The following is a 27,816-nucleotide window of genomic DNA, read 5'->3' on the forward strand; positions in this document are numbered from 1 at the left end:
GAGAACTGAGAAATGAATTTAGTAAAGTCACAATATACAAAAGCAATGTGCAGAAATCTGTTGCATTCTTATAGACTAAAAATGAAGCAGCAGAAAGAGAAATTAAGACAAGAATCCCATTAAAAATCACACCAAAAGAAAGATATCTGGGAATAAAGCAAGATAACTATTTGTAAGGCTATAAGAGGGAGGCATGTCTCAATCATGGGTGTATCTTTCACCAAATGGATTGGAGTACAATCTGATGAATAGAAAGTCCACAAAATTTTTAAAGAATTCTGACAGTAAAAGAGCAATAGTTTGAACAAAAAAGGTAATGAGATTTTTCAAGATGCCACAAGACCCCCATCCCCTAACTTTCCACAGACAGGACTTAGGCGACAAAGTTACCCAGTTGTGACATGGGCCGTTTTGTACAGTACACAAAAGATTTCTGAGAAGGTGAAGGTAAGAGTCCAGAGTAGGAATCTATTCAAGGAAGTGGAACCAGGTTCTAATCTGGACCAAGAGCTTTTCAGCCCCATACACATAACTGCAAACTATATAAATTGTTTTAAGCCACTACATGTTGAAGTGGTTTGTCATATGGCAAAATCTAACTGGTAGAGTTTTGAATTCTAGCTCTACAATTTTCTGAGATAATCTCCACCACTGTGTATCTTCAAACATAAAAATAATTCACTTTTTTTAAAAAAAATAATTTTCAGAAGCCAAAATAAGGTGACTATACATACCTCACACGTTTGTTGCATCCTGATGAGATAGTACATGCCATGGGCTCTGCCAAAAGGTTTGGTTTCTATAAAACTTGCAATTATTATTTTTTCATGAGTCTTTGCAAGGTGATAATCTATGCAAGGTGATAATCATAATCTCTTAATTTTGTTTTGAAAACCAAATGACAGAAACAAAAATGACACATCTGAATATGAGAGATCAGTAAGTAAGATCGTGATCAAGCATGTGGTTGTAACTTTAATTCATGTCTCTTTCCTTGGCATGGAAAAATATATAAATATAATTATATGATATAATATATACAAATATATGTAAAGATATGCTTCTGAATTTCAAACATGGTTTCCTAATAATGAATGAATGAATGAATGACATATTAAAAATACCCTATGTCTTTACAAAATATAATTCCCATGTTCCCAGAGTTTTCTTTTTCTACACTGAGGAGACGTCAGGATTCTGTCCAGTCCTCCCCCTTCTCCAACATCCTATCCTCCCTGGAATTATCTCAATGTCCCCTCCCCATTGTTCTTTGGCAGCCTCCAATCACTTCCCTTGCACATCAACACGCCCCTCCCTCTCCATCACTAACATCACCAATAGCCTCATCAAGAAGCAGCTTTCAAGTGCACGGACATTCAAACCCAAGAGAAGCCACAGGGGGTGGGAATAGTGGGAAAGTGACAATCAGTAGACCGCACGCACGTGAGGAGAGACAAGAAAGCACAGAGGGAGAGCACCATGCCTAGAAAACAGACATTGGAGCACATGCATTGTTGATAACAAAACAATGTAGTGGCCACAGATACATGTAGGAAGCACCAAGCAAATATCTGAGGGCTTCCTAGAGGAGAATGATTTTTTTTAAGGGCCTTAAAAAAAAGTGTTAGTGAAGTGGACTTCCATAATCATTTAATAATTATTTAACGAGTATCTGTGGTGAGCCAAGTGTTATACTATATAATGAGGGGAAATAAATAATATTAATAATAATGTCGTGTCTCTGTGTGGCATTTTATAATTCATAATCCAGTCAGGAATGATGGTGTGAACATTGGGGAAAGAAAAGGAAGGGTTAAGTGGGAACTGGAACTGATTAAACATCTCTGTGTTCCTAGCACTGTGCTGTATTTCACGGTGCTCAGTAAACCACTTTCTGAGGTCAGATCAATTATGACCCCAATTTAAAATTGAGGAAAATCAAATCAATAGAGATATTAGGTGACATGAACAAGTCACAAAGCTTGTGCTGGTAGAGCCTGAAACTGAAGAAACACTGGAGTTCTCCCATGCGGAAGCTCAGGCTGGAGGAGTCAGAGGGTGTAGTCAGCATCTGATCTGAGCAGAGCCCTAGGGAGGGCAGAGAGAGGATTGGGGACAGAGGGCAGGAAAAAGAGACAGAGAGAAACAGGCTGGAAGGAAAAGGGATACAGATAGTTTTCTACAGAAGCCAAGTACAATTCACCCAAAGAGCATCTCCCTCCCAGGGGAGGCCTGTCATTACAACTTGTTAGCACCTGGCATACTTTTTGCAGTCCAAAGATATTCTTTCCTATAATCACCAATTAGCACCTGCCACAGCCGTTTTTCTGGATAGTTGATGAGGATTGAGATTCAGCAGGTTTGAGATTTCACTAAAGCCCTGCAGTTAATAATGGTGATATTCAGAGCAGAACTAATAGCTCACACTTGGAATGGATTCCCTCTTTCATTTGACTAGATTCTCCCAGGACCTGTACAGTTTGATTTTCCTGTGCCCAAGCATTTGAACAAGCTATTGTTAGCCTGTAATAACTTGTGGAGCCCCCCTGGTCAGAGACCAGAGCTTTCCATCACTGAATAATCCAACTGATTTATTTTATTATTTGGGGAGTTTGTAAAAGGACGATTCATTTTTCCCCTGCTCTCAGGTGATTCTCTGAGCCATTCTTCTCAATATTGCCATAATGACTCCTGTTGGTGCAAGTTGTGCCACGCAAAATCCCATTTAAAGAACCCAGGCTGGAAAGACAGTTGTCAGACTGCGGGCTCTACAGTGAAGGTAGTGCCTCTGGCTATCTACCCAATAAATTAGAACATCATCACAGTCAAAGGATGTCCCCACCTCAGGTCACCATACCCCTTCCTCTGTGTCTATGCACCACAGCACCTGCAAGCCTCTGTTATGCTGGTTTGTTTTCATGTGAGTCTCCTCCACACAATTATGTATGAGTCTATGTCAAACACTCTGTGTAATATAACTCTTTTTTTCAAAAAAGATATTTATTTATTTGAGAGACAGCATGCAGGAGGGACAAAGAGAGAGGGAGAGAGAGTCTTAAGCAGATTCCATGCTAAAAATGAAGCCTGACATGGGGATCCATGTTATGACCCTGAGATCATGACCTGAGCCAAAACAAGAGTCAGATTCTTAAATGACTAATACTTCCCAGGAGCCCCTGTGATTTAACTCTTGACCAAATCCAAATCTAAGTCTAACCCTCAGTAATAATGACTGGAACTAGCAAATGTTCATCTGTCTTCCCAACATCTACCATCTGTTTTCCTGATATTATCATGTTAGTATTCTTTGCAGGAACCAGCTTTTCCCCATCTCATTCCTATAACTGTGTAGGATTAAAATTTGCCCAGCAGGGGCACCTAGATAGCTCAGTTGGTTAAGCGGCTGCCTTTAGCTCAGGTCATGATCCCCACATCCTTGGATAGAGCCCTGTACTGTGCTACCTGCTTGGCAGGGAGTCAGCTTCCCCCTCTGCATCCTCCCTGCTCATGTTCTCTATCTCTTTCTCTCTATATCTCTCTCAAATAAATAAATATTTTTTTTAAATTGCTCAGGCAACAGGATGGGCACAGGCACAGGCATGAGAGAGGGCTCACCAGGCCACAGTGGTTGGCTGGGTCTGGGCATGTTACTCAAGGAGAGCAAAGGCCAGGGATTTTCTGCAGTTACTGAGAAAGAAATCTCTTTCTACAAAGGCTCCTAACTTGGCAGGAAACAAGGCTGAGCTATTTGTGGACATTTTTGTCATCATATGAAGAGAATCTGACTAATGATGAAGAACAATGAAGAATTGGAGATAGAAGGTGATAGAATCTTAATGACATTGTCTGGGCTTCTAGATCCATCCTTTCAGAAGCTCATGCTAAAAATAAGGCACTGACTGAGCTATGTCCTTTCTGTAGGTTCAAAAGACCCTGTTTCCTTGCCTTTTCTAGTTTCTAGAGGTTGCCTGTGCTCTTTGGCTTCTGGCCCTCCCTTCCACCCTCAAAGTCAGTGGTTTAGCATCTTCAAATCTCTCTTACTCTGATCTCTGCTTTTTTTTTTTTCAAAAATGATTATATTTACTTATTTGAGAGAGAGAGGGGAATGCAGAAGGAGAGGAAGAGGGACAAGCAGACTCTCCACTGAGCAGGGAACCTGATGTGGGGCTTGATCCCAGGATCCTGAGGTCATGACCCGAGCCAGAGGCAGATGTTTAATTGACTGAGCCACCCAGGTGCCCTCTGACTTCTGTCATCACATCTCTGACTCTGAGCTTCCTGTTTTTCTCCTACAAGGACATTTGTGATTAGCCCTGGGTGTACCTAATAAACCAAGATAATCTCCCCATCTCAGGTTGCTTAACTTTTTCACATCTGCAAAGTCCCTTTTGCCATGCATAGTAACACAGCACCTGCAAGAAGCTGGGATTATGAACTGGACACATATAGGGAACTATTATCCTACCCATTATAGGCCCCTGTCATTCAAGTGACCTATTGTGTATCTCCAGCTAACTATGCCAGACTACCCACCATATGCCAGAAACTCATCGAAACATTACATTTTCCACATCGCCAATCTCATTTTAATTTTCACAAGAGCAATGTGAATCTGGCACTGTCATTATTTGTGAAATGTAGGCACTGAGGTTCAGGAAAGTTGTCATTTCTACAAAGTCAGTGGACCAAGGTTAAGGGGAATTCCCAGTACTTCAACCAATGTCACTGTGACTTCAAATCCTACTTTCTTTCTATGTCACCCATTCTGCTTGACACAAGTCCAAAAAAAATGTTCCAAAATAAATGCCAGAAGTGAGTGCTTCGATGCTCAGCATGGCCCCACTTCACATTCTCTGTGTCCACTGAAAGTATGACATGGAGCCCACCATGGTCGTCAGTCCCCTTGCTCCTTACCACACTCATAGTGTCAATTCATATTAGGTGCCTCAGGAATATTCGCTCCCTAAATAAACACTCGAATAACCCCCTCCATAGACACAGGTCATAGGGTAGACAAAGTAGAGCCCTCCAGTATCACTATTTCCTAAATGCCAACGTCATAATCAACACCCCTTCACCGAGTCCCTGACACCTATAACAGGCTGCTCTTGGCCATCAGGAGATGCCAAGCCATGTAAATGTTTTGAAGCTCACCAGTGATTTAGGATGACACTGCAGGAACCCTCATATCCTGTGCATGTTTGCTGGGTCTGGCGAGATGAAGCAGGAAAACCGACTGGCAATGAGAGAGAGCTCTGCTCTAAGCAACTGGATGTTCACTACTACCCAGAACCCCATTATTGTCTGAATAGGTGGCTTAACAAGTACTCTGTATGTCGCACAGGCTTCTGATGAAAGTGGTTGGACAACCACATCTTGAGAAATGCTCTTCCAGATGTTTCAATGCATCTTGTCCCTGAGTTAGGAAGAAGCACTATTGTTCTTTCTAGAATAGCCCTCTTATTCACCATGGACAGGAGGGGGCTCTCAGAGTCTAGGAAAAAAGCAGGAAACAACCAAATGCTGCATTAATTAGCAACAATATACTGAACCCTCACCTGCCACCAAGGCCTCCTTCTGCAGCCCCTTTGAGAGCGGCTCTGACTTACTGTAGTATTTGTAGCAGGCAGCACCAGACATCCTTGGCTCAACCACTAAGCAAATGCAAGTTGAATGAAAGAACAGAAGAAAAAAGAATAGCTGAGCAGATGTTCTAGCTAGCTGACTTCCAGGACTAATATGTGCTATCTCCTACGCAAAAAAGAAACATTCTATCCTAGAAAATCTTTCCACCTTCCTCCCAAATACATACACATACACACATGCACACACAAAAGCACACATGAAGCATGTACACGTGCATGCATACCTGAGCATGGCACACACACTTGCACACACATGAACGCATGCACACATATGTGTACAATCCTTGACATCACTAGACATTTTTCCTCAAGTTCTTCTCAGGCAATTTGCTTCATGAAAAGTCTCACTCAAAATTCTAGCCCCTCAATCACTACAAAACATCAGAAAATGTGAGTTACCCCTGAAGTTCTCATGAGACACCTATAGCTTTATGTAATACACCACCAGAGCATCCAGAGAACAATGTCACCAATGTTGTAAAAAGAGAGAGAGAGAAGAACCTATATTCATCAAATTACAGGTTGTATTTCTTGTTGAGATATGCACGTTCTTAGTATTGAAGCAGATGCTAAAAGCCTGGAAATGTGAAGTGACCTCAGGAACATAAAACACTGTGTTTTATTTTGTATATTGTGCATTTTTAAAAGCCAACAACTCTTCATTTTCCCTGAAAAACCTTTTTTTAAAGTAATGTCTTTGTTTTTAGGTGTTTTTTTTTTTTCATTTTGCAGGAACTGTCTAATTCTACCTTCTCCAATGATCTTGGTTTATTGTTAAAAATAAGTGCCTTTCTTTAGAGTAACCTCCCACCTTTTGTACTGAAAGAAGGAAGTTAGCTATAAAGAAAACAATGACCATGGCTGGTGTGAGGTGGGAATGATTTAAAGTGCTTCTATCCAATTGAGAGGAAAACCTGTGGCCCTTTAAATCTGAACTCTTGGAAGCTGCACTGCACATAATTGGAAACAGTGTGAATATCACATGCAGCAGAATGAGAAAATGTCACTAACTCGTCCTTCTTCGGGGAAGAAATGCTTGCCTTTCTGTTTTAAGGACTTGAAAAGGACCAGCTGAGATGAGAGCAATTTTTTTCCCCACATTCTCTTATTTGTGAGTTCCATTTTCCTATGACCCTATGGAAAGGAAGCCTCAACTAGAAAAAATATATGGGATAGTATTGCCTCTCCATTTTCTTTATAAATGTCCATTCATGATATGCCAGAGGATTCTCCTGCTTTAATGAGAATGTTTCCTATGACAGAAGCACCTGGTATGGGATGAACAAGTGAGAACAAATGGTGGTAGGGGTAATTCGGGGACTGAGATTTGTTTGGCCCAAGGAAAAGCATATTGATAGTTCTCTGGTTGACATTAAAAATTTTAAAACCACAAGTACCTCTTAGTTCAGATGGGAATATGAGGCAGGTAGGTTGGGAGCCATATTTCCTGGGTTCCATTTTGTTTTGCTTTTATTGCCAGATAAAATATACAAGACTCTCAGTTAAATGTGAATTTCAGATAAATAGTGAAGATTATATGGGATATATTTACACTAAAATATTATATGTTGTCATAAAAGTTATGTGGCTAAATTTGGCAACTCTAGTTTTGCAATTTATTTGCTATCTCTTAGCCTTAGCCTTTCCATGCTTTGGCTTTCTCTCAGAGATACTAATATTACTAAAGAAATAATAATAATGATGTCCATTTATAGGATTGTTAGGAAGACCAAGTAAATTAATATTTCTAAAGTACTAGAATAGTACCTGACACATCATAAGTACTGTATCAATGTTTGTCATATAAAATTATAACTGTATTTGTAAAAAAAAATTTCTAATGTCAGATCAATCATGGAGAGACTCAAGCTTTACAAATTGATACATCAGCTACCTTTATCTCAGAGTATTACGGACTGACAGATGAGATGACTGGAGCATTAGTAGATGGACCCAGCTTCACACCAACAAGCACCAGAAGTGAATACCATGAAGCTGGACCCATGAAGATTATGAAAATGGTGGGCCAGACAGCTACTCATGGCACTAGCAGAGTGGTTTAACCTGGATGAAAGAAAGTTCCTGAGCTTTGTTCCTATAGAAGAAAAAGCATAAAACTGGTCTAGAAAGTTGTTTGAATATATCTCAGGATGAAAGTAGGAGGAAAAATCGAGATATTGTGGACTGAGATGGTCATTTTGCCTGTTTCTTCCCAAGGCTACACAGTGAGTGTGTGGCTGCAGAGCCTAAAGTGTTTGGGGCTTTGAGGTCCATGGTGTACAGAGAAGAGGTAAGCATCATCTTAAAACTCTAATCCATTGTGTTGCCCACTATTGCACCATGAATACAATATTTTTCCTTAACTGTGCCATCAAGTCAGCAACATGGCTTGGTCCTCTCCCTAGGAGCAAGAGAGGCAAGAAGGGACACTTGTAGTTTCAGTGCAGTGCTGTTGTTGAAGGAGGTTGTAGGATCATCATTGGGTTGGTTGCCCTTTGTTCTGGTCCATTCAGTTTTGCTGAGTTCAGCATAATGAGCATCTACTACATGCTGGGTCCAGTGTCTAACCTGCAGACCCAAGTAATATGTCAACACTGAGTATATGCCAAGTTTATAGAGGGTTTCATAGATATCATTTCTTTTCCTTACAATAAATATCTGTGGTAGTTACAATGATTAATCCTATTTTACTGAGCCTTATTTTATAGGTACTCATGAATGAGAAGGAAACATTTAATTATAATATAGTGTGAATATTATATTAGTCAAGAGTGTTTTATCCTACTTATATAACAGGCATTCTCTGATAGGTACTGGAGCAGACAAGACAGGCATGGTCTCTGCCCCCATTATACAAACAGACCAGCAGGAGGACTATAGGTAAATAAGTAAGAACAGCAAAGACTGCCATGCTAGACCCTCCCATAGTTTACAGGAGGATGTCATATGGCAAGTGTGTCCCTCCAACCTGATGGTGAACTTTCTGGAGAAAAATGATCCAGTTTTCTATTACAGACTCCAACATTATGCAACTTAAAACAACCATGTATCACTAATCTTGTGCTGCTCAATAGATTCATATACTAGGCTCTACAAGGAAATTCTCACTTGAAATCCTTCTGATCCTTGCTTGTCAGATGTTGGGCAGAGCTGGAAATACCTGAGGTCTCAACAAGGCTGGATGTTGAGATGGCTTCCTTATCCACAGGTCTGTTCACTGGGCTGGAACAGTGGAGCAGCTGGGGATGGCCAAGCATCTGCACCTTGATGTGATCTCTCTTCATAACTATCTTGGGATTCTTTCAGCACGGTAGGGTCAGGGACTCAGACATCATACATGGTGTCTGACTTCCCCCAGAACCAGTGTTCCAAGAGATCATGAAAGCACAGGGCTTCCTTGAAGGTCACCCAAAGATACTTATGACACATTCTTTTGGTTATAAATGAATCCCAAACAAGCTCAAATTAAAAGAACAGTTCTATATTCAGAAGGCATGAATACAGAGGGCTGGTTCATAGAAGAATCATGGAAACTAGCTGCCACAGGAAGGGATGGGGCCTATGATGCATGCAATGATAGGAGAAACCATGAGGTCCTAAAGAAATTATCAAAGTTGTTATTGTAAAAAGGCAAGCAAACAAAAAGTTATTATTGCATAAAAGTAGAAGTTGTTATTAAGGTTCCACTTATTAGGCAAAAGACACTTGATACATGTGTATATGTGAATATACTGTATTAAAATATATTTCTAATTATAACCAGCTGAAAAAGTGGGTACCATAAAGTAGGAACTCAAATTCAGACTAAGAACTTAAGTAACTATGTCTAAGGTCACATTTTGTTGAAATGACCACTCTGCAATTTGAATTAAAATGAAGTTGATTCTTGATACACACTCAGAGGTCACTTCTGCTTAGACAGTTAGCAAAGACTTCATAAAAGAGGTGATGCCTTAGTGCTATTTAAAAAAAAATAATAATAAATTTGGAGTCTTTCAGACAAATGAGAAGAGGAAGAATTGCAAATAAAAAAATGAAAACAGTTTCCTGGGTTGAAATCCTGTGCTCTGTTCAGTATTGCTAAAATGTGAAGTACAGTTCACAGAGACAGAAGCTTAGGACACACAGAAAGGCAAGGGAAGCTCATGTGTATCAAGCCAAGTAACTTTATGCCATGGCACTAGAGAGTCACAGAATCATTTTAAGCAGGTGAGTAGCATACCCTAGTCCTCTTGGCCTTCATAGACAGGTGTGAAGACCTGGTTCTTGCCCTTTTCTTGGCAGACAGAACAGACCTCTATAGCTAGTTGTACAGACTCACAGATGGAGCTCCTAGATGACAGGAAATGTACACAGCCATCGCTATTTTTCTGGTTCTTAGCCCTGGGCCTGAGTGGCCAGTGAGTGATGGAGGGATGGGTGGATAGATGATGGATAGATGGATGAGTGGATGCTTTAAAGAAGCAAAAAGTGTCAGAACTTATAGCTCCTAAGAAAGAAACCTGAAGACAAAATTCAGCATTGCACTTTCCTATGAAGCTACCTAGAGCAATCAGTGCCTCTGCTAAAAGTTGTGCCTAAGCTCATGCCCCAGACTTTATGTATCTATCTGACTTTCTGCTTGCATTGAGCCCTCTGGCCTGGGTGTCACTGCTACCAGTTAGCAGGCTGCTTTGATGACTTACAGCCTTCAGCTCCCCACCCCCACCACCTTCCCTCTCTCCTCAGTATGCACAGCCCAGGGGGTAACCATATAAGCCATTGCTATGATCTGCAGGTAGGTGTTGTCAAGTTGATATCCCCAGTCCTGAGAGCTCTCTTCATCACCACCTAGTAGAGGTCTCAAGCTTAACACTTAATTAGATATTGTCTAATCAATATCAGATATCTCTAGATATTGTCTCCATCAAACCCTTGCCTTCCTCCCCCAGTATGTTCTTCCTAGCTGAGTTAATGGTACCACTATCGGTAAGTGAGAAATCTGAGAGCTCTCCAGGACTCTTCCTTTTCATTCACCATCAACCTTGCCTTCTGAGTAGCTCTTAAGTACACCCTCCCCTTGCCAATGATGCTGCCAACTCCTATAGCAGACCCTCACCATTTTACAGCAGTCCCTCCACCACTTTCTCTGCCTCCAGCTCAACTCTTCTGGCTTATCTCCACATTATTTCCCAAAAACTCCTCCTAAAATTCAGAGTCTATGTATCACTCTGAAATTCAATACTTTACTACTGTCAAGAAGTTCAAATATAGCATAATTTTGTGATAGGTGTTTTGCTTGGGTCCCATCACCCACCACTCTCTATGCACCTGTTTACTTGTGTCACCAGGAAGTCCTCAGACACAACTCATCTCTGCTCCAGCCTGTCTTGCCTTTGAGCCTCTGCACACACTGTTATCTCATTCTTTCTACCTGGGATATCCCTCTCTTTCTCAAATTCTGGGTGAATGCCAACGTCAACTCCTAGTGACCTAGTCACTCCTATTCAAGTGACCCCACAGTTCAGAAAGGTTGTGACTTGCTCCCAGGCACATTGCCAGGGACTGAGGCAGATGCCAGCCCAGGACTCTCAGATGCTCTGCTATCCCAGTCATGCTTCTCTGGCTTGCTTCTTGAATTCATGGAATATTCATATTAATCCTCATGTCCTTTTTCATATTAACTTTCTTCCAGCTTCACCAATGATTCTATTATCAGTTTTTATTATTTGCAGATACTGCGAGCAATTTCTTTAGGGAAACACTCTGTCTGTAACATGATAGGCTATGTATACCAAAAGCTTGCTATTCGCTTTCCACCTTTCTTTGTCTTTTGATGGTGGATCTAAGCCACACTTTTCTGCTGATATTAACAGCATCCTATTTTAGGCAATTACTTCTTAAGGTTCTTCTGATGCACCAGAAGCTGCTCCTCTCACAGTGCTCTTTCAATTATAGAGTCCTTGCAGCCGATGTAAGAGGGCGGGAGATTAGCAGTAGTTTGAAGAGCCAGTTGAGAAGGCATTAATCGAAAAAAAAAAAGGGAAGGTCAGGATGAATTCTTCCAATACAGCATCCAGAACAGAAAAAAACTAAAGAGTTTATGAAATAAAAAATGCTAAACTGGTCACTCATAGCCAATCACTGATGAGAAAAATTTCAATTTCTGTAACATTTTACAGAAGGGTAAGGAGTGGACCGATATTATAGAAAGACACTTGGGAAAAGATTCTGGGGACCTAGAGAAGTTGGAATTTCCAATCTTCCAAATAAGTAAAGAAAAACACAAATTCCTAGAATTGCTTTAACTAGTAGGTGAAACAATAGAAACATAAATAGATATTTAATTGCGCTACTTTTAAGCATTTTTTCTTCTGTTTTTATATCTCACTCTCAAAAATCTGTGATGGTTTATGAGAATACATGCTATAAAATCACAAAATATAAATTTAAAAGAGACAGAAGTATTTGTGTCACACATGGATGCTTAATAAATACTACTTTGAGTGAATGAATAAATGAAGAAAGGATTAACTGGAACCAGAGATTAGGTAGTTTGTATGGGAGAGGAGCAAACCACAGAGAAGGGAGGTAAAAGATACTACACTTGAGAATTATTCAAAGAATTTGTCTTCCGCTTTTTGGGAAGAGAAGCAGGACCCTAGATTCTAGCCTCAAGTCTGCCACCAATCAGTTTGGAGTTTTAATAGTATCCTTTCTGAGAATCTACTTCTTTAGAAGTGGCAAGCAGCAATCTGCCTCCCATCTTCACCCTTTCAATTAGGTACCAACCCAGTGTAAGCTTAATAAACATTTGTGGAATGAATAATATATGCATGTCTTATGGAAAAACCTTCTGAGTGATTATTTTTGCATGTTATACTTTTCCCTTCCCCAGCATGATGCTGCAGAGTCTGGGCTGGTCTACACTGCAGAAAAGGCAGAAAAGTGACCCATACATCTCTCTCTGGGGCTTGCATTTAAAAGACAATCCCTGATGTCCTATGTGTTGCTGCTTTTCTCTATGAGCTGACATTTCCAAAGGGATGTGGTAAAAGGGCACTAGGACACAGACTCTGGAGTCACAAAGTGCTTTTCTGGGATCCTGGAGAGAAAACTCCTGGGAAAAACTAACCTTTTGTTGTGATCACCTGAGTTCCTGATTCCTTTAAGAATACACTCCATGATCACCAGCCAAATAATTTGCTAGGATACAGACTGAATAGGATTCCAGGGACATCTAATGTCCGCTAGTACTAATGCTATATTTTCTTTGAGTATTAGCAAAAGCTGTCCTAGACAGAAGTACTTCATTCTATAGAATTAATTCATGTGTAGAAAAATCATCTAAATATGACATTCTGCACCACCACAATATACTCTCATTGCAAATTCTATAGTCAAATTCAGAGATACATCCTTTTGGGAAATCTTTTGGTCTGGCGGCCACGTTTATGCATACAAACAACTTCTTGATATATACACATTGGAGGAGAAAAGCATTTTTTAATAAATAATTAACAATACCCAAAGCTAACTGTTCAACATGAATGCAAAAGAGGTAAGCCTTTTAAAAAATATTTGTCAGAAATGCTTAGCAATCTAAAAAGAATACAAAAAATGAAGATGTCAGTTCCACTAAGTGAAATATTTTGGATGATCTATTTTCCCGAGGGTAGTTCTCAGCTCCCTTTCTTAGCCTCTGGAGCAAAGAACACAATGATATATTTGGTGGTAGACTAGCACTCTATCAGGAACCAAGTAAGATGAGATGCTTTTGGAAATGAGTACACAGTATAGCTGGAGCAAAACACACACATATCAAATGCACACTCTCACACGTATACCCACATTATCATACTTGAGAGTATGGGGAGAATCTAGATTTCCTATTCATTACGAAAAATGTAAAAAAAAATCAGTTCACTTATAAAGGTTATAGGAATTTTTTTTCAGCCATCCTCTGTGGGCAATGCTAACTGTGTGAAGGAAGACATGTCAGTGGCACCAAAAACCTTTAAACTATGGCAGAGCAAACATGAAATGTAGAAGGGAGCAGGGAGGAAAGGGAAAGAAGCTGTGTGTTAGACAGGAATGAAGGAAAGGATTGCCCACTGTCAGTCGTCAACCTAATGCCATGCAGATGAAAGTTCAAGAAGGTAGAGATCGATCATGTTTCAAAGAGTATGGGCTGCAAATAGGTTAAAACTTCAAGAACAATATTTGATATCTGAGAGGCTACAATGCAATAGAAATTAATAGTCATACTTGACAAATTTATTTTTTGTACTCACTGCTACTACATACATGAACACCATACACACCGAGATATATAAATTTGTGTATAAATATATTTAGGGCATGCTGCCTATAGGAAATTTTTATGATGAAAATAAAATAATAAAAAAATAAAATTCCCTGTCATGCCTCTATTCCAAGCTATTTCTCAGTAGCACTTTAGTATTAGAGGGAGGCTACTTTCTCTATGTAGTTAGGTAACAGGAAAACAGATAAAAATATAGGGTCTCAGAGGTAGATAGCCCAATAGAAATAAATAGCTTAAAAGGTTGAAAATATAGATTATATAATATATTATAAATGTATACACATATACATACACACTAATATGTATGTTAGAAATCATCCTGTATCCACAATTTTATATTTTGTGGGATTTTTTTCACTTTTTATATTATGTGCCTTCCTATGCCATTAAATATTTTTGGAAATAGAACTCTTAAGGGCAGACCATATTTCTACATATGGATGTAATTTATTTAACTACTATCTTATTGTAGAGCATCATTCCTGTTCCTATTTTTTTGCTATGATAAACAATATTTAATTAACATCTTTGTACAAAATAACTTATTGAGTATTTATCATCTAAAAGATATTTACATGAATAATGTCATTTCAATCATGTCCCTTAAAGCACTGTGTTATATTACTTAATACATCTTGGTGAGTGTATCTAATAACTTCCTTAGGACATAATCTCAGAACTTGCAAAACTCAGTAAGATTATATAAGCATTTTAAGTCTTTTGAAGCATAAGGCAAAGTTTCCCTCCAGAAAGACTGCACCAATATGTATATCCTCCAGTGAATGAAATATCAATGCTGTTAAAATTTTACCAATATGGTATCCAATTTTTTAGCATTTCAAATTTGATTGAACAAATAATGACTTTCATAAGCTTAATTGGCCACTTGTATTTCTACTCTGTGAGCTTATTTTCTCCATTTTAACAAGAGCTCCAGTTCTATACAACATTGGTTGAATTCTGGCACCTCTGATATTAGATCTATGATTTTTAGAAATTTAATTAAATGATCTGTGCTGCAGCTTCCTCATTTGTAAAATCTTTAATAATAATATTGTCTGGGAATATTAATGCATAAACATTCATAAATTACATAGACCACTGCCTGGCAGATGGTAAGAGTTCAATAGATCCTAGCACAATTAGCTGTCATTTGAGGGAGCAGATTGCCTAAGTACTGAATGTGGTTGCATGTTTGAACATCTTTTAATTTATTACATTATGTGATCTTCTCAATTTCCCATAAAGTGAGCATGGCAGATAATGGCTCCCACTGGAAAAAAAGTGAGGAAAAGAAAACTCAGAAAGTCAAAATATTTTGCAATTTAGTGATAGTCTTGAGACTGAAACATAGGCCCCTTGGGGTTGTGCTTCCCACAGTGATAAACTAGATTATTTAGGACCAATTGTGTAAAGAAAACAAATAGAAAAGTTGGACCTTATCTGCCTATCTATCTATCTATCTATCTATCATCTATCTATCTACCTATGAAACCCTATTTGAATATGTCAGAGGGCTATAAAGTTAGAAAATATATTTACCAACAAGATTTAGAAAAGGGGTGTCAAGAGAAGCAAGCTTAATGTTTGACACCACTTTTCCCCAGGGTGGGTGATTTCAAAAATAGCTGCCAGGAAGCTGAGAAGCTGAATGGGGTTTCATCAGTGTCATGGGGCTGAGGGAAACTGAACTGCCAAGGACAAGAATATCTGGTAAACAGAAAAGCTTGTAACTGAGCTGTAAAAGCTACATCATGAAAGTAAAAATGAATCTGAAAAAGACAAACTCTTGCAGAAAATAAACACTAACATTTAATCATCTTAATCCCTAATTATGTTAAAGCATTTGTCCTTAGCAGAGATATTTGCCAGGACAAGCACAGGTTCTCTATTAGTATAGATAACATTATTGAAAGCCTCAAATTATCTCTAAATATTTTAAAATATAAGGTCCAGCCTTAAAATAAAAATCATGCATATAAAAATGCAAACATTTAGCTTAAAAATAGAAAATAGAAATAGGGACACAAGAAATCTGGTATACTGGAGGGGTACTTGAGGAGATAATGGCTGAGAATATTAAAAAAGTGACAAAATACATCAAGCCTCAGATTAATAATATAATTGTTATGGACTTAAGGTTTATGTTCCTCCCACAAATGTATATGTTGAAGCTCTAACCTGATATGTGACAATATCCAGAGATGAAGCCTTCAGGAGGGAATCATGTTTAGGTAGAGCTCTCAGGATGTGGTAATTAACCTTTAAAGAAGAAGAGACATCAGGGATCCCTGGGCGGTGCAGCGGTTTGGCGCCTGCCTTTGGCCCAGGGCGCGATCCTGGAGACCCGCGATCGAATCCCACGTCGGGCTCCCGGTGCATGGAGCCTGCTTCTCCCTCTGCCTGTGTCTCTGCCTCTCTCTCTCTCTCATTCTATGTGACTATCATAAATAAATAAAAATTAAAAAAATTAAAAAAATTAAAAAAAAAAAAAAAGAAGAAGAGATGTCAGAATGTCCGCTGTTCCCCATGTGAGGACACAGTGAGAAGGGAGCCATCTATGAGCCAGGATAGGAGCTCTCCACAGAACTGAATCTGCCAGCACCCTCATCTGGGACCTCTTAGCCTTCAGAACCCTAAGAAGTAAATGTCTGCAGTTTAAGGCACTCAGTCTGGTAGAATTTTGTCAGAGTGGCCCAAACAGACTAAGACAATAAAGAAAGCCCAAATTCAGGAATATCATAATAATACTACAAAAAAAAGAGCAAAAGACATATGACCTTCACAGAGTAACAATAAAACTGAGAAATAATTTCCTCATAGAAAATATAAAAGCCCGGGACACCTGGGTGGCTCAGTGATTGAGCAGCTGCCTTTGGCTCAGGTCATGATCCCAGAGTCCTGGGATCAAGTCCTGCATCAGGGTCCCTGTGGGGAGCCTGCTTCCCCTTCTGTCTATGTTTCTGCCTCTCTCTCTGTCTTTCATGAATAAATAAATATAATCTTTGAAAAAAAGTATAAAAGCCAGAAGACAATGGAACATGGAATGCTATATTTAAATTTATGATGATAGAAAAGAAACTGCCAAATAGGAATTCTATATCAGTCAAAATATCCTTGACAAAAAAGGTGAAATAAAGATGTTTTTACCAAATGTTAAAAAAAGAAACCAGAGAATTTATTATGAGTAGACACACACCAAAGGAAATACTAAAGAAAATTCTTCAGGCTAAATGAAAATTATGTCTGTTTGAAGTTCTGATATGCAAAAGAGAGGGAAAATGGTAAATAGATAAATATAAGTAATTCATAAGAGCAGAAAGCAGTAACAATAGTGAAAAGCATAAAGAATATTAAAATACACTAAAACAGGGGCACAAAAAATGAAAGAGGGTGAATGTAGTTAAAATGTTCCAAGATTATTACATTATCAGGAAAATGGTAAGAAGAGAAATGCTAATAAATACTATATTTCCATGTGTTAAAGTAGCATGCTGTAATAGCTAGAAGAGCCACTCCAAGGGCCAGATATCTGGGATGGAGGCTTCCACAGCTAGATAAGATCTGAGAGTTTCAGAGCCGGAGTCAGAGACAGGACAGAGTTCCCAGGTGCCAGAGGCAACTAGGGGAAGCTGAGTTTCCAGGAGATTGAAGACAATTCACCTCTTAATAACTTAGCCTGAGGCTGTCCTACTTTTACTAGCAACAAGTCTGAATGCAGATCCCAGCACCACAGCTCACCTTATGCCCCTCTACAAATTCCAGGGATACAGAAGTTTGCCAATGGAGTGTCAACTCCAGAGATAGGCCCCCAAAGCAGAAATCATCTAGTATTTGCAGAAAGTCAAAAGTTTGGATAAAAAAACTAACTCAACAAGCAAAAAAAAAAAAAAAAAACTTAATCCATGTCAACAAAGTAAATAGAGAAAAATTGAACAGGATAGTATTTTCAGATGATAAGAAAAATAATCATAACCAAAAAGTCTACCAGAGATCATGAAAATTTAAAATTATGTTTACTAAACAAAAATAATAACTGGGATGAAGGGTAGGACAAATTCAGCTGAAAGCAAATAATGAGCTGGATGCCTGAGGAATACCCCTTGAACATAGCATAATGGTAGAAATATGAAGAAAAATGTAAAGAAACACAACAAAAAGGAAAATAAATTAAAAGTTTCAATGTCCATCTAATAGAAGTTTGGAGGGGCACCTGGGTGGCTCAGTGGGTTAAGTGTCTGCCTTCGGCTCAAGTCATGATCCCAAGGTCCTGGAATCCAGCCTTGCATTGGGGCGGGGAAGGGGTGGGGTTCCTGCTCAGCAGGGAGCCTGTTTCTCCCTCTCTCTGCTGCTCCCTCTACTTGTGTTCTCTCTCCTCTGCTCTTTCTCAAATAAATAAATAAAATCATTAAAAAATAAATACATAAAAAATCGAGTTTGGAAAGAAAAGATAGAAATAAACCACCAATAAATGAAATCCTGAGAACTCTATTTTTGACAATGAGGAGAAAAAACTTTCCCATTATAAAACATACAAAAGTCTTCAATGAAATATAATTTTAAAACTTAATATGGCTACATATCTTTGCAAAAATGAAAGGGAAAGACTATTGCCAAACCAAGAAGGGAGCTATAAATCCTCTAAAGTTGTGGCTGCCCTCAGCTCATGCATTCTCTGTAATGTGGACAGGGACCACAGGAAAAGACCACCAAGGAAGGCCTTGAGGTAGTAAGAGGTGGAGTTTGGGGACTGGAACTGTAGCATCAATACAAGCCCTGCAAATAACTTTAAATGCAGGGAATGGTGGACAGCGGAAATTCCATTATTTGAAAATTAAAATTATTTGATACATTAAAATGAATAAATTTTTAAAAAGATTAATCTGTCTCAGCCTGGACTGTAGATGAAGAAAATAATGTCTCCTTTCAGCTTTTCAAATCACAAGTTTGGGGGAAGAGGTACAATTTCACATTTCTGCATGATTAATCCAATGTCACCACAAATGAAGAGAACTTAAAGTACTCCTTGATTAGTGCAAGTGTAGGGCAACTGGCAGAAGCAAAGCAATGAACCTCTGTGGGGCGGCCAGCCTTCACTGAATTTAAAATAAATGTAATCTGAAATGTGTCTCTGTGTGTGTAAGAAAGTCACTACAATTATATATTAGCAGAAACAACTGGCCAAAGTTTCAAATAATGTAATTATCAAATATAAAACATAAAAAAGCATGTTTAAAATGACTAAAGAAATTTTTTAAATAAAATTCAAAACTGAAAATGGGAAAAAAATGTCCCAACAGTTGCACACCAACAAGAATAGAGTACAAAGAACACCAAAATCAAGTTTGGTGACAATGTGGCATAACTGGAACTCCTATACATTATCCTATACATAATTTTGATTAGCACACTAACTTTGAAATATATACTAGATGCTAAACATACACCAATTCAATAACCAAGTGTGACTCTGTCTTGCTCCCATTTATATACCCCCTATAGAAATGTACAGAATATTCACCAGATGAAAAGACTAGAATCTTTATTTCATTGCTATTCGTAATACCACCAATGTGGAACAATCTAAATGCCTTTTACCAGTAGAAGTAATAAATACATTGTGGTATAATTATACCTAAGAATTCTTGACAACAAAGAAAAATAATGGAGTATTGCTAAGTGTAGTGACATGATAAATCTCATAAAGATAATACTGAATGAAAGAAGACAGACTCAAAAGAATTAATACTGTATTGACTCCATTTTTTTTTCTTTTTGAAATTGAGAAAGCAGCAAACATGCAAGATTATGTTAGGTAGAAGGACAGTGATTACCTGCATGGAGAAGGGTAAGTAATGCTTGAAAGGAACCACAGGAGTCACCTCTCATACGGTCAATGACCTATATTTAAAATGTTGTGCTCTTTTTAATTTGAAAGGGGCTTAATTTGTGAAAATATATGTTATATTTTAATTAGGAGGCTACCAGGAAGATTTTTTTTTAATTTTTTTTATTGGAGTTCAATTTGCCAACATTTAGAATAACACTCAGTGCTCATCCCGTCAAGTGCCCCGCTCAGTGCCCATCACCCAGTCACCCCAAGCCCCCACCCACCTCCCCTTCCACTACCCCTTGTTCATTTCTCAGTGTTAGGTGTCTCTCATGTTTTGTCATCCTCACTGATATTTTCACTCATCCTCTCTCCTTTCCCTTTATTGCCTTTCACTAATTTGTATATTCCCCAAATGAATGAGACCATATAATGTTTGTCCTTTTCCGATTGATTTATTTCACTCAGCATAACACCCTCTAGTTCCATCCACGTCGAAGCAAATGGTGGGTATTTGTCATTTATAATGGCTGAGTAATATTCCATTGTATACATATACTACATCTTCCTTATCCATTCATCTTTCGATGGACATTGAGGCTCCTTCCACAGTCCGGCTATTGGACATTGCTGCTATAAACTTTGGGGAGCAGGTGTCCCGCTGTTTCCTTGCATCTGTATCTTTGGGGTAAATCCCCAGCAGTGCAGTTGCTGGGTTGTAGGGCAGATCTATTTTTAACTCTTTGAGGAACCTCCACACAGTTTTCCAGAGTGTTTGTTCACATTCATATATTATATCATATATTATATATATTATACATATATTATATATATTATATTATATATAATATATGATATATTATATCACATAATATTTAATTTAATTTATAAAGTTCACATTGCCACCAACAGTGCAAGAGGGTTCCCCTTTCTCCACATCCTCTCCAACATTTGTGGTTTCCTGTCTTGTTAATTTTCTCCTTTCTCACTGGTGTGAGGTGGTATCTCATTGTGGTTTTGATTTGTATTTCCCTGATGGCCAGTGATGTGGAGCATTTCCTCATGTGCGTGTTGGCCATGTCTATGCCTTCCTCTGTGAGATTTCTGTTCACATCTTTTGTGCATTTCATGATTGGATTGTTTGTTTCTTGGGTGTTGAGTTTAATAAGTTCTTTATAGATCTTGGATACTAGCCCTTATCTGGTAGGTCATTTGCAAATATCTTCTCCCATTCTGTAGGTTGTCTTTTAGTTTTGTTGACTGTTTCTTTTGCTGTACAGAAGCTTTTTATCTTGATGAAGTCCTAATAATTCATTTTTGCTTTTGTTTCTCTTGGATGTATCTTGGATGAAGTTGCTATGGCCCAGTTCACAAAGGGTGTTGCCTGTGTTCTCCTCTAGGATTTTGATGGAATCTTGTCTCACATTTAGATCTTTCATCCGTTTTGAGTTTATCTTTGTGTCTGGTACAAGAGAGTGGTCTAGTTTCATTCTTCTGCACGGGGCTATCCAATTTTCCCAGCACCATTTATTGAAGAGACTGTCTTTTTTCCAGTGGATAGTCTTTCCTGCTTTGTCAAATATTAGTTGACCATAAAGTTGAGGGTGCACTTCTGGATTTTCTATTCTGTTCCATTGATCTATGTGTCTGTTTTTGTGCCAGTATCACACTGTCTTGATGACCACAGCTTTGTAGTACAACCTGAAATCTGGCATTGTGATGCCCCCAGCTATGGTTTTCTTTTTTAATATTTCCCTGGCTATTCCCCTGGCTTTTTTGGTTCCACACAAATCTTAAGATGATTTGTTCCAACTCTCTGAATAAAGTCCATGGTATCTTGATAAGGACTGCATTAAATGTGTAAATTGCCCTGGGTAACATTGACATTTTCGCAATATTAATTCTTCCATCCCAGGAGCATGGAATATTTTTCCATCTCTTTGTGCCTTCCTCAATTTTTTTCAGAAGTGTTCTGTAGTTTTTAGGGTATAGATCCTTTACCTCTTTGGTCAGGTTTATTATTAAGTATCTTATGTTTTTGGTGCAATTGTAAATGGGATTGACTCCTTAATTTCTCTTTCTTCAGTCTCAGTGTATAGAAATGCAAGATTTTAAATATAATTAAATAGAATCACTATTGATATACTATTATATAATGAATAATAAATTGGAAAATATAAAAATAGGTCTGAAGATTCTATTTGGTGTGCAGCACAAAGAGGCAAGAGAATGAGAAAAATGTGAGAAGTTAAGAGAGACAGAACATAGAAAAAGAACAGCTGTCTTATACATCAAAACAGACTTCCAGAAGGAGAAAACAGAGAATATGGAATATTCAGAAGGACAATTAACTACCCAAACCATCAGATTCAGGAAAGACAACAAATTGCAAGCAATGAATGCAACAAGAAACCTGTATTAGTACAAGCAGAGAGAAAGCACAGAGCACCCAGGGAAATGAGATAATCTCTAAAATGTTTACATAATGGAATATTACTCAGCCATCTAAAAGAATGAAGTCTTACCATTTGCAACTATGTGGATGGAACTGGAGTGCATTATGCTAAGCAAAATAAGTCAGTCAGAAAGACAAATACCATATAATCTCACTCATATGTGGAATTTAAGGAACAAAACAGATAAGCATAGAGGAAAGAAAGGAAAAATAAAATAAAAACAGAAAAATGGGCAAACCATAAGAGACTCTTGACAATAGAGAATAAATTGAGGGTTGCAAAAGGGAGATGGATGGGAAAATGCAGTAAATTGGTGATGGGAATTAAGGAGGGCACTTGATGTAATGAGCACTGGGAGTTATATGCAACTGATGAATCACTAAATTCTACCCCTGAAACTAATACTACACTATATGTTAACTGACTAGAATTTAAATAAAATCTTGAAAGAAAAAAAAAGAAACACACAAGAAAAACAGATTAACACAAATGGATGACAAAATTATATTGTCAAAAGACTTCTCATAAAAAACAAAAGCCAAAAGATAATTAAATGATTTCATCAGTCCTTGATGAAAATAATCATAAATACAGAATATTGCACCCAGAAAAAGCACGAATAAGAATAAAGGAGTAAATAAAAGTAATTCCAGATAAAGAAAAACCCAAAACAAAAATCTAGGAATGTATTATGGGAGAAAAAGAAGGAAAATTATCACATAGACATTGCTAACTGCTAAAATAATACAAAGACAAATTCTTTGCTGATTCAACAGAAAATTTTGAAAACAATTACAACTTCCTGGAAATTATGATTTAAAAAAATTGAAAATAAAAATAATTAATAAACCTGTAATAAAGATGATAATATATTAGAGTTTGCTGGTACAGGATCTAATCTGTTCCTATTGTCCCAGTGTAAATATTAACAGTGACTTTCTTCACTCTTAAAAGTACACATTTGACTTTTATTCACATAGTGTTATAAGTCCCAGCCACACCAATCAGATAAGAAAAGGAAAAAAAAATCTATCCCAATTGGTAAGGAAGAAGTAAAAATTTCACTATCTATAGATGACATAATACCATATATAGAAAATCCTGAAGACTCCACCAAAGGACTACTAGAACTTATAAATGAATTCAGTACCGTTGCAGGATACAAAATCAATATACAGAAATCCACTGCATTTGTATACATTAATAATGAAGTAGCAGAAGAGAAATTAAGAAAATAATCTCATTTAAAGTTTTACCAAAAATAACAAAATACCTAAGAATAAACTTAACCAAGGAGGTGAAAGAACTGCACTCTGAAAATTATGAAGCATTGATTAAAGAAATTGAAGATGACACAAACAAATGTGAAGATATTATAAGCTCAGGGATTGCAAAAAACAAATATCGTGCTTGTTGTTGTTGTTTTAAGAACAAATAGGGTCACCTGGGTTGCTCAGTCAGTTAAGTATCTACCTTTGGTTCAGGTCATGATCCTAGGGTCCTAGAATTGAGGCTGCATCAAGCTCCCTGCTCAGTGGGGGGCCTTCTTCTCCTTCTTCCTCTGCCCCTCTCCACTGCTTGTGCTCTCTCTCCCTCTTTCTCTTTCACAAATAAATAAAAAAATATTTTTTAAAAAAGAACAAAACAGCTAAAGTGTAAAACCAAAGTAACCTACAGATTTAATGCAATCCCTGCCAAAATACCAACAGCATTTTTCACAATGCAAAAAAAAAAAAAAGTCCTAAAATTATGGAAATGTGAAAGATCCCAAATATCCAATACAATCTTGAGAAAGAAGAGCAAAGCTGGAGGTATCACAATCCCAATTATCAAGATATACTACAAAACTGTAGTAATCGAAACAGTATGGTCCTGGCACAAAACTAAACATGCGGATCAATGGAACAGAACAGAGATCCCAGAAATAAACCCACAATTATATGACAAAGGAGATAAGAATATGCAATGGGTACAAAACAGTCTCTTCAATAAATGGTGTTGGGAAAATTGGACAATTATACACACAAGAAAAAAAAAGAAAGAAACTAAACCACATTCTCATACACAATACACAAAAGCAAACTCAAAATGGATTAAAGACCTAACTGTGAGAATTCAAGTCATAAAATCCTGAAAGAGACCACAGGGAGCCATTTCTCTAATATCAGCCATAGCAACTTTTTTCTAGTTGTCTCTGAAGAAAGAGACACAAGGGATCCCTGGGTGGCGCAGCGGTTTGGCGCCTGCCTTTGGCCCAGGGCGCGATCCTGGAGACCCGGGATCGAATCCCACGTCAGGCTCCCGGTGCATGGAGCTTGCTTCTCCCTCTGCCTGTGTCTCTGCCTCTCTCTCTCTCTCTCTGTGACTATCATAAATAAATAAATAAATAATAAATAAATAAATAAATAAATAAATAAATAAATAAATAAATAAATAAATAAAATAAAAAATAAAAAAAAACAAAGAGAAACAAAAGCAAAAACAAACTGTGGGGATTACATCAACATAAAAAGCTTCTACACAGCAAAGGAAACAATCAACAAAACTAAAAAACAGCCTATTGAATGGGAGAAGATATTTCCAAATGACATATTGAATAAAGGATTAGTATTCAAAATATATAAAGAACTTACACAACTCAACAACAACAACAACCCAAATAATCCAATTGAAAATAGGGAGAAGACATGAACAGACATTTTTCCAAAGAAGACATAGAGATGGCCAAGAGACACATGAAAATATGCTCACTCATCACTGGGGTATGTAAATCAAAGCCACAATGAGATATCATCTCATACCCATCAGAATAGTTAAAATAAAAAAAACATAACAAACAAGTGTTGATGAAGATGTGGAGAAAAAGGGAACCTTCTTGCACAGTTGGTGGGAATGCAAACTAGAGTAATCACTCTGGAAAACAGTATGGAGGTACTGCAAAAAATTAAAAACAGAATAACCATATGATCCAGTGATTCCACTCCTGGGTATTTATCCAAAGAATACAAAAACACTAAGTCATAAAGATATATTCACCCCTATGTTTATTGCAGCATTATCTACAATAGCCAAATTATGAAAGCAGCCTGAATATCCATCAATAGACGGATGGATAAAGATGTGAAAAAGAATGAAATCTTGCAATTTGCAATAACATGGATGAAACTAAAGAGTATAATGCTAAATGACATAAATCAGTCAGGGAAAGACAAATATCATATGGCTTCACTCATCTATGGAATTTAAGAAACAAAACAAATAAAGAAAAAAGAAACCAGAAAACAGATTCTTAATATAGAGAACGAGCTAATGGCTACCAGAGAGGAAGTAGGTGGGGGGGATGGGTAATATAGGTGAAGAGGATGAAGAGTACACCTAACACAATGAGCACTGAGTGATATATAGAATTGCTGAATCATTATATTGTATACCTAAAACTAATATAACACTACATGTTATCTAACTGGAATTAAAATTAAAAATATACTGGTTTGAATAACAAATGTTATTGTCACTTTGTCTATATATAGTGTATATACAAACCAAAGCTTTTCTGTCGATTATTAGGAAGCATTCAAAAATAGATTATATCAAATACAGTTACCCCTTGAACGATGCAGGAGTTAGGGGCATTGATCCATCATGCAATCAAATATCCATGTTTAACTTTTGACTCCCTCAAACCTTAACTACTAATAGTCTACTCTTGACTAGAAACCTTACTAGTAACATAATCAATTAATGAATATGTTGTTTATTATATGAATTATGTACACTAGGATCTTATAATAAAGTAAGCTAGATAAGAGAAAAGGTTATTAAGAGAATCATAAGGAGAAGAGATTACATTTACAGTACTATATCAAACGAATCCCTGGTCAGTGGATCTGCATAGGTCAAATCCATGTTGTTCAAGGTTTCAACTCTATATAAGAGCTTACACAAGAAAAGACACACATTAATACACAGCTAATGTGAAGTGAGAACACATTAAAAGGTAATACCTGTATAATAAGGGGTAATTATGAGTCAATTATATTACTGAATATGAATACAAATTGCTAAACAAAATAGAGGAAACATGATTCAACAAGTTACTATAGAAAAAAAGGAAGGGGCAAAGAATGGTTTAGTACTGGAAAATATATGCTTAACCGGTTAAAAAAGAAATAATATGATGGGATGTAGAAAATACATTACATAAAATTTAAAACATATTCATAATTAAAAAACAAATAACTTTCAGTAAATTAGGCATATAAGGACCATCCTTAAGTATATTTATCAAATACCTGTACTATAGACTTTATTTATTTAGAAAGAGAAAGAAAAGAAAGAAAAAGAAAGAAAGAAAGAAAATAAGAAAGAAAGAGAAAGAAAGAAAGAAAGAAAGAAAGAAAGAAAGAAAGAAAGAAAGAAAGAAAGAAAAAAGCTAGAGTGAGGAAAGGCAGAGGGAGAGGGAGAGAGAGAATCTTAATCAGGCTTTATAAAAAGGAAACAAATAGAAATTATGGATCTGGAAAGTGCAATAACTGAAATGAAAATTTTATATGAAGGGTTCCACAGCAGATTTGAGCAAAAGAAAGAACCCATGAATTTGAATCCAGAACAATTTGATATCCAATCTGAGGAGCAAAAATTAAAAAAAAAAACCCAGCGTTTTCTATAGTCAATATAAATTTAGATTTACTTTCTTCCCCATATGTACTATTTATTCTTTTCTGTACTTTCACACTTCCGTCTAAGATTATTTTTCTTTTTTTTTAATTTTTTTTTATTTATTTATGATAGTCACAGAGAGAGAGAGAGAGAGACAGAGACAGAGAGAGAGAGGCAGAGACATAGGCAGAGAGAGAAGCAGGCTCCAAGCACCGGGAGCCTGACGTGGGATTCGATTCCGGGTCTCCAGGATCGCGCCCTGGGCCAAAGGCAGGCGCCAAACCGCTGCGCCACCCAGGGATCCCCTAAGATTATTTTTCTTCAAGTAACTTCTGTAGAATTTCTTCTCACACAGATCAGGTTATGAATTGTCTAGTTTTGTTTTTCTGAAATGTATTTATATTACCTTCCTTTTTGAGGAATATTTTGCTGCATATAAAATTACATTTTGGCACATATTTTATATTAATACTTTTGAAATGGTGTCTGATGTCTCTACCTTCTCTAATTTCTAGCAAGAAGACAGCTTATGCTTACTCTTTAGACATCATGCAGTTTCCTCAATCTCACTTAAAGTTGTCTCTATGACTGACTTTTAGTTCTATGTTCCTTTGTATGTATTTTTCTTGGGGTGTGTAAATCTTCTCAAATCTGTGGTTTAAAATCTTTAAATTATTTTGGCAAATTATTTTCTACTATCTCCCCAAATATTGCATCTGCCCCATTGTCGCTCTCCTTCTGGCACTCCAGTCATGCATATATTAATCATTTTCACTGTTTCTCATGTGTCATTTATGATCTTTTTTGTATTTTCATTATTTTCTTATCTCCATTCTTTAATTTGGCTATTTTTCTGCTATTTTATAGATTTCTCATTTTTCTCTTTATTTTAAATTTGCTGTTACATTTGAATATTGGCTT

The sequence above is a fragment of the Nyctereutes procyonoides genome, unplaced genomic scaffold, assembly GCF_905146905.1.
Source record: "Nyctereutes procyonoides isolate TBG_1078 unplaced genomic scaffold, NYPRO_anot_genome, whole genome shotgun sequence".
Taxonomy (NCBI): Eukaryota; Metazoa; Chordata; class Mammalia; order Carnivora; family Canidae; genus Nyctereutes; species Nyctereutes procyonoides.